Here is a 13,435-nt window from a genome sequence, read left to right on the forward strand (position 1 = left end):
ACAGACTTTAAAGTGGCCTCCATGATCTCTGCCCCCTGGTATTCACACCTTTGCATAATCCCCCTCCCCACAGCTGAGTTGGGGGTGGGACCCATGCTTGCTTTTAACCAAAATGGCAACTGATGGAATGTACAAGAGCACCTGTACATGATGACATTACATAATATTTTAACATCTGTCTTGGTGAAAGACACACTTTCCTTGGCTAGCTTTGAAGAAGCAAGCTGGCATGTCGTGAGAGGGCCACATGGCAAAGAGCTGAGGACAGCCTCCAGTCAAAAGAGCAAGAAACTAAGACCCTCAGTCCAACAACCCGCACAAACTGTTGAATGCTGTCAACAACAACATGGGCCTGGAAGTGGACAGTTCCCCAATCAAACCTCAGATGAGAACCTAGCCCTGACCAACACCTTCACTGCAGACTTGCAGAGGACCCAGTCATCCCTTACCAGATTCCCAACCCCCAGATATTGTCAGACAATAACTGTGTTCTTTTAAGACAGTGAGTTTGTGGTGTTATATATATATTAAAGTGTTGTTTTTTAAATGTTTATTTATTTTTAAGAAAGAGAGAGAGAGAGAGAGAGAGAGAGAATGAGCATGTAGGGGAGGAGCAGAGAGAGAGGGGGACAGAGGATCCAAAGTGGGCTCTATGCTGACAGCAGACAGCTTTGATGAGGGGCTCCAACTCATGAACTGTGATATCATGACCTGAGCCAAAGTTGGAGCTTAACCAACTGAGCCACCTAGCTGCCTCTATGGTAATATATATATATTTTTTGCATCAACAGATAATAGTCATTGCTCTTGTAGAGTGTACAGGTTAGTTACTGAAGATGTATAACTAAGAGAACAAGCTCAAAGCTATGTTTCAGGAAGCAACAGTTTGGAGAATGGACTGGATTAAGAGGAGAACAAAAACTGAAGGCTAATGCTATAGCCTAGGATGAGGCCTTGACTTAGGAATGGGAACATAGGGGAAGATTAACCAAGGTGGCTCATTAGCCTTCACTTGGGGAATCAGAGCAGTGGATGAAAATAGGAGAGCCAGCTTCCAAGATGGCCTCTACACAACTCAATGATCCTTGACTCCTGATATCTGCACTCGTGTACTCTCCAAATAAATCAGAAATGGTCTGTGTAACTAATAAAATATGGCAGAGGCAACAATATATGACATCTGAGGCTATATCATACAAGGCATAGTTTCTGTTTCAAGACATTATAAACTTCACTCATTAGTTCCGGAGGAATCCAGCTATGGTATTGTGAGGACACTCAAACAGCCTCTCGGGAGGCCCATGTGGAGAGGAACCAACTTGCCAGTACCAACCTGCCAGCCATGTGAGTGAGCTATCTTGCACATGGATCTTCCAGCCTCAGTCAAGACTTCAGATGACTGCAGCCCCAGAGATATCTGACTGTAACCACAATGGAGACATTGAACCTGAACCATCTTATCAAGCCCCCACCTGCATTCCTGACCCACAGAAACTATGAGTGATAATAATCTGGTTTGCGAGTGATTTGTTGCACAGCAATAGATAACCAGCAGAGAGGGAGAAAACAGGGAAACAGAGTTCTAGGAGAAGAGGGTAGTTGGATGGGGGGAGGCAGAATAATGAGTTATAAATTCTTACTCTATCCCACCGGACAGGAAGTCATGGGGAGAAGCAGCAAATACTGGATATTGTAGACAAGTTACTCTACCCAGACTTTATTTTTTAATTTTATTTTTTTAATGTTTGTTTATTTTTGAGAGAGAGTGAGTGAGTAGGGGAGAGGCAGAGAGAGGGAGAGAGGGAGACAGAGAATCCGAAGCAGGCTCTAGGCTCTGAGCGGTTGGCACAGAGCCCAACACAGGGCTCAAACCCACGAAATGCGAGATGGTGACCTGAACCGAAGTTGGACACTTAACTGACTGAGCCACCCAGGTGCCCCTCTGAAACCGCAGGCTTCATCTCCTAAGCCTTGGCCCTGAACTTGTCAGTCAGGAAAAATGCTAATTCAATGATTTGGGGATATAGCTATTCAACAACCACTTACTGAGTACCCACTGTGCAAAGCATTATGGAAGGTACAATGAAGGTCCTTGCTTTCCAGGAGGTTACTAAAGAGGAGAGATGACAACTATCTCTAAAACTAACTACAAAATGAAAAGTAAAGAGAAGGGCCATAATAGTTCAAGGAACAATTGCTTTTGATTGGTGAGAATCAAAAAAAGGCTTTACAAGGTATTAGTCTATTAATCCATTTTTCTGTTTTTCCCTCCAGACATTAAGATTTCATGGCTTTGCTTACTTGGCTAAGGAGAGAGTATGGTTTCTAGGCTATCTCTTAGCTGTTACTAACCAATACACCAAAATAAATCTTGCTCCTAACCATGACTACATTAGGACAGACTAACAAAGGCCCTTTTATCACCTTCTAAAGGACCCAGAGGATGCCAGCAAGGAACACTCCTCAAACTACGAACCCCACATGCCAATCACGAGCATCACAAACCTCTATGCCACTTTCAGAGCACAAGCCTGATATTTAACTTCCAAAAGAAAACAGTTCTTTTCTCAGATCCCAGGCACCCTATAAACATGACTGAGCTACTAAATGCCCAAAAGCCTAATTTTTATTTTCCTTTGTTTTAATATCACATACATTTCATAAGGGGATAAGGTGGTCCGAATCTTTCATAACAAATTGCAGCTAGCATCTGCAATTCTCTTTTCCAGTATCACTATGACCCAGTGAAACTAACTGGGATCTATACTTGGGTGCTTATTAATCACACTATAAACCGTGGCTACTGTTCATCCGAATGTCATGTTTATCAGCAATTTAAAATGGCAATTTTGAAGTTTTTCCTTTGTAAAAGCAGTATTGCTCACTCTGGAAAATGTGGAAGCACAGAATAATGAAAAGATAATTTATTCATAGTCCTTCATCTAAAGATGACGACTTTAACATTTTAGTCTATTTCCACATGTTCTTTTTGTCCATGTAAAGTGGTGATTTTCTGAAATTTTTCCAACCCACCCACTTTATTCTCTACTTTATCTTATTTACTTACATAGAGGGAGAAAGAGAGAGAGAGAGAGAGAGAGAGAGAGAGAAACATGTGACAGTGAGCAAGCAGGGGAGGGACAGAGGGAGAGGAAGAGAAAGAATCCCAAGCAGGCTCCAGGCTCCAATCTCATGACCTGAGCCAAAATCAGGGGTTGGACGCTTAACCAAATGAGCCACCCAGGCTCCCCTAATTCCCTACTTTAATTCACTCACTTGAATGCAGGGCCCTTCAAGATGTTAATTATTCAAATGTGACTCTGTGTGGAGGGATCTGTCAAGGAGCTTCAGAACCAGAGAAAAGTCAGAGGTGCCCTCAGTTCCAAACTGACTGGCATTCACCTAGTGTTTAAAGATGAAGAAAAATGCAACGTTTGTGCCAATAGAAACACTTAAGGGCACAAATTAAATGAGAAGCCTGTCCCTATCACCTGGGCCCAAAGCAGACAACGCAGGACAGCAAACTGTTCTAAGGTGACTTAGGAGTTGGCAACAAGACAGCAGATGTTCACCTTCCACAGTGTAGAGCACTTAATGCATTCTTCCAGAGACTTCATTTTTGCTCAGTTCTCACTGTCCCAAGCCCTTGCCAATGAGCAATTCTGTAACACCTGTAAGAAAACGAATGGAAACTCCATCTCCAATCTCTCGGCTACACAGACTGGCTCCCTCCCAAGAATTTGAGGCCTCCAATTCCCTCATCTGCAAAAATGATAGGGATGCCAGGTCTCATCCTGGTAATAAGGGCTACTAACATCACCCTCTTTCCTGACTGTAGGAAGCAGAGGGAGGGCTCTCAAGTAGAAACCAGCCATCCCCAAAATGTGCAGTAAACCTGCCACCAAATGGACAGAGAGTGAAAGGGGGAAAGTGTAATTCCTACTTTGTGCAGGAATTATAATCTAAGCACTGAATGTTTAATCCTCCTAACAATCCTCTCAGGCAGATGTTTTCATCTCTTTGTTTAGAGACAACAAATTCAGGCTTAGAGAAGTTAAGTAACTATTCTGGTATCCTGCATCTATGTAAGTAACAGAGCAAGAAATGTAAAAACCTTTGCTTTCCCCACTGTACCATAATGTCTAGGCCCCATGTACCGACTGCAGGATCCTGGGCAAGTTTCCTCCTCTCTTCCCACAGGGGCACCTCCTTTAGAAGTAAAGGTAGTAGAAGCCCACCAAGGACTTAGAAGCTAGAGGGAAGGTTTGAGTCATCATACCAGGACAAGAACCCTCACTATCTCAGTTGGTAGCTAAAGACAAGAAGACAGAATGAGGAGAAAGAAGAGAAATGAAATTCCAGCTATTACTTGGAAGCCAGTTTCAGAAACAAGAACTATTTCTTGTTTGTTGTTAGAACAATGTGCCTTAAACTTCAGTATACAATCACCTGGGGATCTTGTTCAGGATTTTTTAGCCAATCAGTTTTGAGTGATGGCAATCCACTGTGTGACCTCATCAGCTGAGGAAAGAAGAACATTTGAGTTGAGGTGGTGAAGAATTGAAAGGCCTAGTTAGAGCAACAATCTCCCCCCTTTTAAAAGTTTATTTATTTTGAGAGAGAGTGAGCACACGTGCACACAGGAAGGGCATAGAATGAGAGACAGAGAGAGAGAGAGAAAGAGAGAGAGAGGGAGGGAGAGGGAGGGAGGGAATCCCATGCAAGCTTCATGCTGTCAGCACATAGTCTGATGTGAGGCTCAACCTCACAAGCCATGAGATCATGATCTGAGCCGAAATCAAGAGTTGGACACTTAACCACCCGAGCACCCCAACAATCCTTAATAGAGAGATGAGGATGGGGTAGAGAAAGACTCTATTCATCTGATGTCATCCTGCCTTCTTCCCAAAAGGATTTCAATAAATTAAATGGGATTTTAAAAAGATTCAACAGGTCAGACCAACTAGAAGGGAAATATTCTAAAGAGATCAGTTAAGTAGTCTGCTGCAGAAATCTAGCTGAAAGGTGACAAGTGTGATCACAGTACTGGAGTCACAAATATAAAGAAAATGGAAGATCTGGCATACAAAGTTGGTAAAAATAGCATAAGGTCAGAAAAGAGATTTTGCCAATGTTAGAAATTTATGAAAAAAATCAGTGTAGAATCATAGTTAAAAGATGGGCTTGCTTCTAAGAGACCTGAGCACAAGCAGGAGTGAGTTAAAGAGGAAAAGCTGCAGGTGCTCATCAACCCAGAGACTAGGAGGAGCTGCAATGCTCTTCTGAAAGACGACTTAGTGTCAGAAAAGAAAGCAGAACCAGTGAGAGACAAAGAAGAAAAAAAGGTCAGAGACATAAAAAGAAAAGCAAAATTATCCTATCAAAGAAGTCAAGGGGAGAAGGGAGGTTTACATGTAAGGAGGAAAATTCCAATGCTAAGGAGGGAAGGATGAGGACTGAGAAAGGGTCATTAACTTCTGATAGTGAAAATCTAAGAAAAATGAGGTTCAGTTCTCTGTACTAAAAAGCCCATGACTATGTATATCACTGTGTAGAATTACAGAAACTGACATTTCTGAAGTGCAAAAATGTTCCTAGGATGTCCAGAATAGACACCAGTGTTCTCTGATACTCAGAGACAGCACTGAGACGGCCTTTAAAATCAGGACTATGGACTTGGGACATCTGGGTGGCTTAGTTGGTTAAGCGCCCGACTCTTGATTTCAGCTCAGGTCATGATCTCACAGTTCATGGGACTGAGCCCTGTGTCGGGCTCTGGGCTGACAGCATGGAGCTTGCTCAGGATTCTCTCTCTGCCTCTCTCCCGCTCACATTCTCTCTCTCAAAATAAATAAACATTATTTTTAAAGGGCTCCAGACTTAATTTTTGTATCAAACCTCTGAAATAGAAATCAGAAAAGTGTAGGGGCTTTGAGTGAAGTGATGATGAGACCTCGAGGGCTTTGCAGAACACGTTTGGTTTTTTTTTAATAGTTTATTGTCAAATTGGTTTCCATATAACACCTAGTGCTCTTCCCCACAAGTGCCCTCCTCCATGGCCACCACCACCTTCCCCCTCCCCCCCCTTCAGCCAGAACACGGTTTAAAGTCCAACAATATAGTGCAAACTGTTCACTCACAAAAAAATGAGTGCTCATATTCTTCCAGTTTTGGAAAGAGCCCATAAAATATATAAATGTGGACTCTGGACCTGGGTAGGGCCCTACCTAGCTGAGTGGCATTGGGCAAAGTATTTTCCCCTTCTAGGCCTCAGTTCCCTTATCAGTCAAGGGAAGAGACTGGGCAGGATGACCTTATTGGCTCCTGACAGGGCTGGCTGACATTCTGTGACCCAGAAGCTCCCTTTAATGTACTACTTTACATTAGTCCCCATCCCTCAACTCTATGGTTCTTACCACAACCCAAAGAGAAGGATCCCTCAATTATCAACCTGATGAGGTTCAACAACTAGCTGAAGGTCACTCAGCAAATCAGCAGAAAGATGCACCTGGCCTGATCCCAGGGGCATGAGCCTCTCAGGCTTTCATCTCACCTGTACTGTATCCCTCTGGTCAGAGAAAACTCACCAAGATTTCTAGTGCTTAAAAACATTGCTTTCTTGGGGCCCCTGGGTGGCTCAGTCAGTTAAGAGTCCAACTCTTGGTTTAGGCTGACAGTTCGTGAGTTTGACCCCCAAGTCGGACTCTGCATTGACAGCTTGGAGCTTGCTTGGAATTCTCTCTCTCCCCTCGTCTCTCTCTCTCTGCCCCTCCCTTACTTGTGTGCACATTCCCGTGCTCTCTCTCTCTCCCTCAAAATAAATAAACTTAAAGACAATAAGGGACTACACATAGTATTGGCTTTCTAAACTAAAAGCTGTCTTGTTTTGTAGCTTTCCTCATGACCAAGGTAATCTGTCTGGCCTTCATCAGGCTTTGCAGGATGTAATGACATCGGGTCACTAGTCTGTATTTTTTATATATATATATATATTTTTAATGTTTATTTAATTTTGAGAGAGTGACAGAGCAGGAGTTGGGGAGGAACAGAGAGAGAGAGAGGACACAGAATCTGAAACAGGCTCCAGGCTCTGAGTTGTCCGCACAGAGCCTGATGCAGGGCTTGAACCCATGAACTGTGAGACCATGACCTGAGCGGAAGTTGGGCGCTTAACCATCTGAGCCACCCAGGTGCCCCTAGTCTGTATTCTAAAAGCAGAGTCAATCACTTTGGTTTTGGCAAGACTGCAGACGGGCAACCAGAACAGAATGAAGGCAACAAAGGAGCCATACTGAGGAGAATGAGCTGGAAGGGGTCGGCTGGAACTGGTGCTGAAGTAGCTGTGGCTGAAAAGCTGCAGAAATGAGAAGGCAGACATTGGTGCCTCTATAGCAAGCTGACTCACATCCTCTCTTTTTACATATAAACCACTGCCTGAATGAGCAATTATTATAGCACTTCACAAAGCACCTTTACATCTAATATCTTGTTGGATTATCATGACTGCACCATGAAGTAAAACACTGGAGCACTGGCATCATCTCTATCACAAAGATGAGGAAACTGAGGCTGAAGGAGGTGAAATGGACTGACCCAAATAACACAACTAATAAATGCAACAGCTGGAACTGAACCCCAATCGTCTTCTAATCCCAAACGCTCATTCTATGCCCTGTATCACACTTCCTCCCAGGTTATTACGAATGAAAAGGCTTGGAGGATAAAAAAGGGAAATTTAGCAGACTGCCTCACTGCATCCACCCCATGCTGACGACCTCTTTTTATCTCTCCTCTTAAATTACACTGAGGTGTTAGGATCAGGCCACAGGCTCTAGGACTAAACCCTAGGAAGCGCAGGTTTGGGGCTGAGTTCACCTTCCCCATTAGTTCAACTAAGGGAGATTAAGACTATATACAGATCACTGCAGTTCAAAGCAGTATAAACATGAGCCTGTGACGTGAACAAACGCTAAGGCAGTTTCTCAACCTCAGCACCACTAACATTTTGGGCCATCCTGCACATTGTAGAATGTTTAGCAGCATTTCTGGCCTCTACCCACTAGATGCCAGTAGCACCCTCCTGAAACCACTGTGATAACCAAAAATGTCTCCAGATATCTCCAAATGTCTTCTGGGGGACAATATCGCCCCACCTTGAGAACCACCGCTCTAAAGGTTGGGGAGCTTTAGGGCAATGATCAGTTAATGCAGGTTGTGAGTGCTGAGAAAAAGTTTCAGGGAGGAAGTAACATTTGAACTGGAGGTTGAAGAATAGATAAAATTCTTGTAAGTTACGATGAGAGAAGAATAAAGAAAAATCCAGACAGGGAGAAGAACTTAAAAGCAAGAAGATGAGGGGCGCCCGGGTGGCTCAGTCGATTGGCGGCCGGCTTCGGCTCAGGTCATGATCTCACGGTCGTGGGTTCGAGCCCCACGTCAGGCTCTGTGCTGACAGCTAGCTCAGAGCCTGGAGCCTGCTTCGGATTCTGTGTCTCCCTCTCTCTGACCCTCCCCTGCTCGCGCTGTCTCTCTCTGTCCCTCAAAAATAAATAAAAGACATAAAAAAAATTATAAAGTTGTTTAAAAAAAAAAGCAAGAAGATGAGAAAGCACAGGTCTGCTGGATAATGTTCAGTTGGGCAAGCACAGTAGCTTCCTATTAGTATTAGGAGATAAAGCTAAAAATGCCCATCGGGGTCAAGTCAGAAATAGCTATCCATCAACTGAGAGTTGTAAGATTTCCACACACATAATGAGATAGCCAACAATATAAGATACCCACAGATGTTTTAACAGCATAAAAGTCACACCAGTTGTATTTCTATGTGTCTCATCCCTCCAAGAAGGCAGAATATTGCTTGAGCATCATGTCTTAAGTTGCATCTAGTGTTTACTGCATTTAGAGCTAAATGAAGCTTGGTAACCAGTACAGAGATGGGAGAAAAACGTAAGGACTAGGGTGATTCCCAAAGGAAGTAACAATCATGGGCGTTGAACGGATATGTTTTGGATAGCTGAAAGGGAGAAGATGTTCCATGTGTGAGCATATCAGGCTGGGAAAGAAAGAAATGTGAACGACATATCCAGAAGACACCAAGAAGAACCAGGTAGCCGGTAAGAAGACAAGGCCGGTCAGAACACATAAATTAGACTTTACTGTGTGGACAGTAAAGGTTCCTGAAGAGCAGAATGACACAGTTGTTTAAAACACGGTCATCGTGGAGCGCCTGGGTGGCTCAGTTGGTTAAGCATCAACTCTTGATTTCGGCTCAGGTTATGATCTCACAGTTTGTGAGGTCAAGCCCTGAGTCTTGCTTGCTCTGTGCTGTCAGCATGTAGCCTGCTTGGGATTCTCTCTCCTCTCTCCCTCCCCCACTTGTGTGTGTGCGAGCTCTCTCTCAAAATAAATAAACATTAAAAAAAAAAAGGTGGCCATTTTGTCTAGTAATTCTCTTAGCTACATATTAGGAAGACCTGGGGAGCTTTGAAAAATATCAATATCCAGGCCCCAACCTTAAGGATACAATTTAATTGGGTGAGGGCAAGGCCCAGGTATTGTTTATACTTTAGTCTATAAGAAGCACAATTATCTGATGACTTGGCTCTTAAGTTTTGCCAGGGTTAAAACCTGAATTAATCTAATCGTAAAACTATTGACTTAAGCATCCCCTTTAGGATCTAGCGTAATGGATGTTGGTTTCATTGCTGTCTCCTGGGGGCCCTTAGGAAAGGAAAAGATCTCAGGAGACGCTCCAGAAAGCCAGAAAAACAAGCCAAACCACCCAGCTCCATGGAAGAAACCATGACTTTTTAAAACAGCTCGCTGAGCTTTTTATTACATATAGGAAAGTATAGGTTACTTTCCACCAGAAAAAACTAAAACTGAATTTAATCCTGTAAAAATAAGGATTTGAAATTGAAAATCCTGGATCTAGGGCTTGGGCAGGCCTCTAAAAAGACAACTTTTCCCACTTGATGCCACCTGATCATTAATCCTTCTTATTTTTTCACGTTTGGCTACTCGAGTTTACCAGGATCTCAGTTACCAAAGAATTTTGAAAACTAAAAAGAACCAAAGTTTAGGTATTATTATTATTAAATTAATAGAAGAGCGCCACACCCTGGGGTGTATCTGAAAAGCAATCTATCCTTTGGACTGTCTAGTCATCCAGAGGTATATTTTAGTCAACAACATGGTTAAAACTATGTCCTTTCCAACAGGGGCACCTGGGTGGCTCAGTGAACTGAGCATGTGTCTTCGGCTCAGATCATGGTCTTGCAGTTTGTGAGTTAGAGCCCCCCCATCAGGCTTTCTGCTGAAGTCACAGAGCCCACTTTAGATCCTCTGTCTCCCTCTCTCTGCCCATGCTCCCATCCCAACTTGCACAAGTGCTCTCTCTTTCCCTCTCAAAAATAAACATTAAAAAACAAAACAAAACTATGTCTCAATACAATGACTCAAAAGATATTCTTTATCTTCAAAAGGTAAAGAATAGCAAGAGGAGCTCTGTCCCCAGAGTTTTCTCAACTGCAGAAATAGAGACAAGAGCCTGAGTTACCCTTGTCGCTATCTGCCAAGTATTATGGTTTCACATAAAATGGCCTCAGAGCTGAAATCTCATAATTTAGGTTTTTTTTTTTAATGTTTATATATTTTCAAGAGAGAGTAAGACAGAATGTGAGCAGGGGACAGGCAGAGAGAGAGGAAGACACAGAACCTGAAGCAGGTTCCAGGCTCTGAGCCGATAGCACAGAGCCCAATGAAGGACTTGAATCAATGAACTGTGAGATCGTGACCTGAGCCGAAGTCAATACTCAACTAACTGAGCCATCCAGGAGCCCCCAAAATCTCACTATTTAAAAAACATTCAACTTTTATCTGTAAGTTGGAAGTGCAGGCTTAAAAATGATAAGCACTGTAAAGATAAAACTGTCATTTTTTAAAGTTTATTTATTCATTTTTTTATAGTTTATTGTCAAGTTGGTTTCCATATAACACCCAGTGCTCATCCCAACAAGTGCCCTGCTCCATGCCTATCACTCATTTTCCCTTCTCCTCCATCCCCATCAATCCTCAGTTTGTTCTCAGTATTTAAGAGTCTCTTATGATTTGCCTCCCTCCCTCTCCTTAATTATTTTTTCCCCTTCCCCTCCCCCATGGTCCTGTTAAGTTTCTTCTGTTCCACATAGGAGTGAAAACATATAGTATCTGTCCTTCTCTGCCTGATTTATTTCACTTAGCACAACACCCTCGAGGTCCATCCACGTTGCTATAAATGGCCAGATTTCATTCTTTCTCATTGCCATGTCATATTCCAATATATATATAACCCACATCTTCTTGATCCATTCATCAAAAACTGTCATTTTTAACAAACAAATATGTTTGTTTTGAAAGAAAATGGTATTACTATAAAGATTACCATATGACAATTACCAATTAGATGAAAAGCTGACAAGACTTTTAATCCTTAATATATCATTATAATAGGAAAGAACTTCATACAGTTTTTATGAGCTCCATACAATTTTCCTTACCCTGATTTATTGCATTAATGAGGTTTTAGGCCATCATACTCACAGTTCCTACAACACAATAACTATTGCCCCCAAGGACTGAAACAGCATTATCTTTAAAAAAAAAAAAAAGATACTGTAAAACCTCTAACAACAACAAAAACAAAATAACAGGCAATAAAGTATAAAGAATGGCTGTATCAGAAATTTATACTTGATCAACTGAAAACTAAAACTAGACTGCAGGCATTTTTAAGTGCTGAAGGGATTATAGTCAAATTATATAGACAAAGGAAACCACCCTTCTACTTAGAAAATAATTTGCATTTTCTTTATTAAATCTATGAGGAAGATAAAAAGTACTAACACCAAACAAAAAGCGGGGGGAAAACACCTACTCCAAATCATATGTTCTTCAAGTAATAGCCCAGCCTGTTTAGTAATGTAATTGGTGTTTGTATAGAATTCACCTCAGAATGCAATGAAGCCATATTTCCTCCAAAGTACCCCATTCAGCCATGAACAATGCATATTTATTTAGAACTGATAATATGTCAAACTCTGTGAGGCATATGGAAAACATGACAGAATTGAGTCAACTGTACCATCCCTTCACTGAAGAAATAAAACAAAAATCCAATACCACCCACTTTTGCATTGGATTTAAAATATCCTCCAAAAATCTTAATTTCACCTTAGCGGGAGAGAGAGAATCCCAAGCCTGACTGTGGGCTCAATCTCACTGACCATTAAGATCATGACCTGAGCCAAAATCAAGAGTCAAACACTGACTGAGCCACCCAGGCATCCGATGGGGCTTGATTTACAAACATCTTTCAGAACAGACAACTTGACACCCCGTTCTATAATAAACCCAATCAAAATGTTACCAATCTTTGGATTTGGAAGTCCTTGACATACCTTTTCCTTTTATCATCCCTATTTGGGCTTGTCAATGTTTCTTCCAGAATCTCCCATTTGCCCTTTCTTTTTCTTTCTGACTATCCTCATATCTTGCCTGGATTTGCTCATTCATTCATTCATTCATCATTTACCAAATGCCTATTTTCTGCCATGCACAAAGCTAAACCCTTGTCCTGGCTCTAAGGAAGTTCACATGATACTATGTAGAACTGTTATCTGCCAATCTCCATGATGGGGCTGCAAACTTTAGCAAAGGTTTTGTGTTTCCAGAACCTTGTAGCATCTGGAATACAGTCTAAAAATGTTCATTATATGACACTAGATTACTTCAGCAAGTTCTTTTTAAATCCATAAATATTTATATCTTCAAAAATGACTCTTGCTTTTCTCTCCTTTTTAAAATACAAGAGCAATGTGTGCACAATGCAAAAATTAGAAAGGTGCTGAGTACAAAGTGAATTCTCCAACTCCCTAAATCATACTTCCAGAAGTGATTACTATTACAGTTTGGAATGGATCTTTCCAGAGCTTTCCTATCCTGATATATAACACACACTTTTAAATGTTTTTGGAACAAGTTCTTTGACAGTTTGACTCTAGTCTCCCAACTTTCTTATCCAGCTGAAGTTCTCAAAGTGTTATCTCTGGATTAGAAATATCAGCATCATCTGAAAACTCATAAGAAATACAAATTTTTAGGCCACTCTGGACCTACTAAATCAGAACCTCTGCAGCTGGGGACCTCCACAGTATGGGTTTTATTTTTTAATTAAAAAAAAAAAACCAAACTTTTTTTTTCAGTAACCTCTACACCCAGTGTGGGCCTTAAACTCAGGACCCTGAGATCAAGAGCCACATGCTCTACTGACTGACCCAGGCAGGCACCCCTTATAATACGGGTTTTAATTTTTTTTTAATTTATTTTTGAGAGACAGAGAGAGACAGTGCGAACGGGGAGGGTCAGAGAGAGAAGGAGACACAGAATCTGAAGCAGG

General features: G+C 41.9%; 1 protein-coding gene across 3 annotated transcripts in view; it reads right to left on the minus strand.

Annotated features, from left to right (window-relative positions):
* NDRG3 (NDRG family member 3) overlaps positions 1-13,435 on the minus strand; it is a 66,911-nt gene that overhangs the window by 50,364 nt on the left and 3,112 nt on the right. The window contains exon 1 of one of the 3 annotated variants that reach the window (XM_029918653.1): positions 3,573-3,594. The exons of the other annotated variants lie outside the window; for them this stretch is intronic. The gene's annotated coding sequence lies outside the window, so the exon portion shown is untranslated. Of the gene's footprint in view, positions 1-3,572; positions 3,595-13,435 lie in introns of those variants that run through there. 3 annotated transcript variants of the gene reach the window in all.

The sequence above is a fragment of the Suricata suricatta genome, chromosome 12 (assembly GCF_006229205.1).
Source record: "Suricata suricatta isolate VVHF042 chromosome 12, meerkat_22Aug2017_6uvM2_HiC, whole genome shotgun sequence".
NCBI lineage: Eukaryota > Metazoa > Chordata > Mammalia > Carnivora > Herpestidae > Suricata > Suricata suricatta.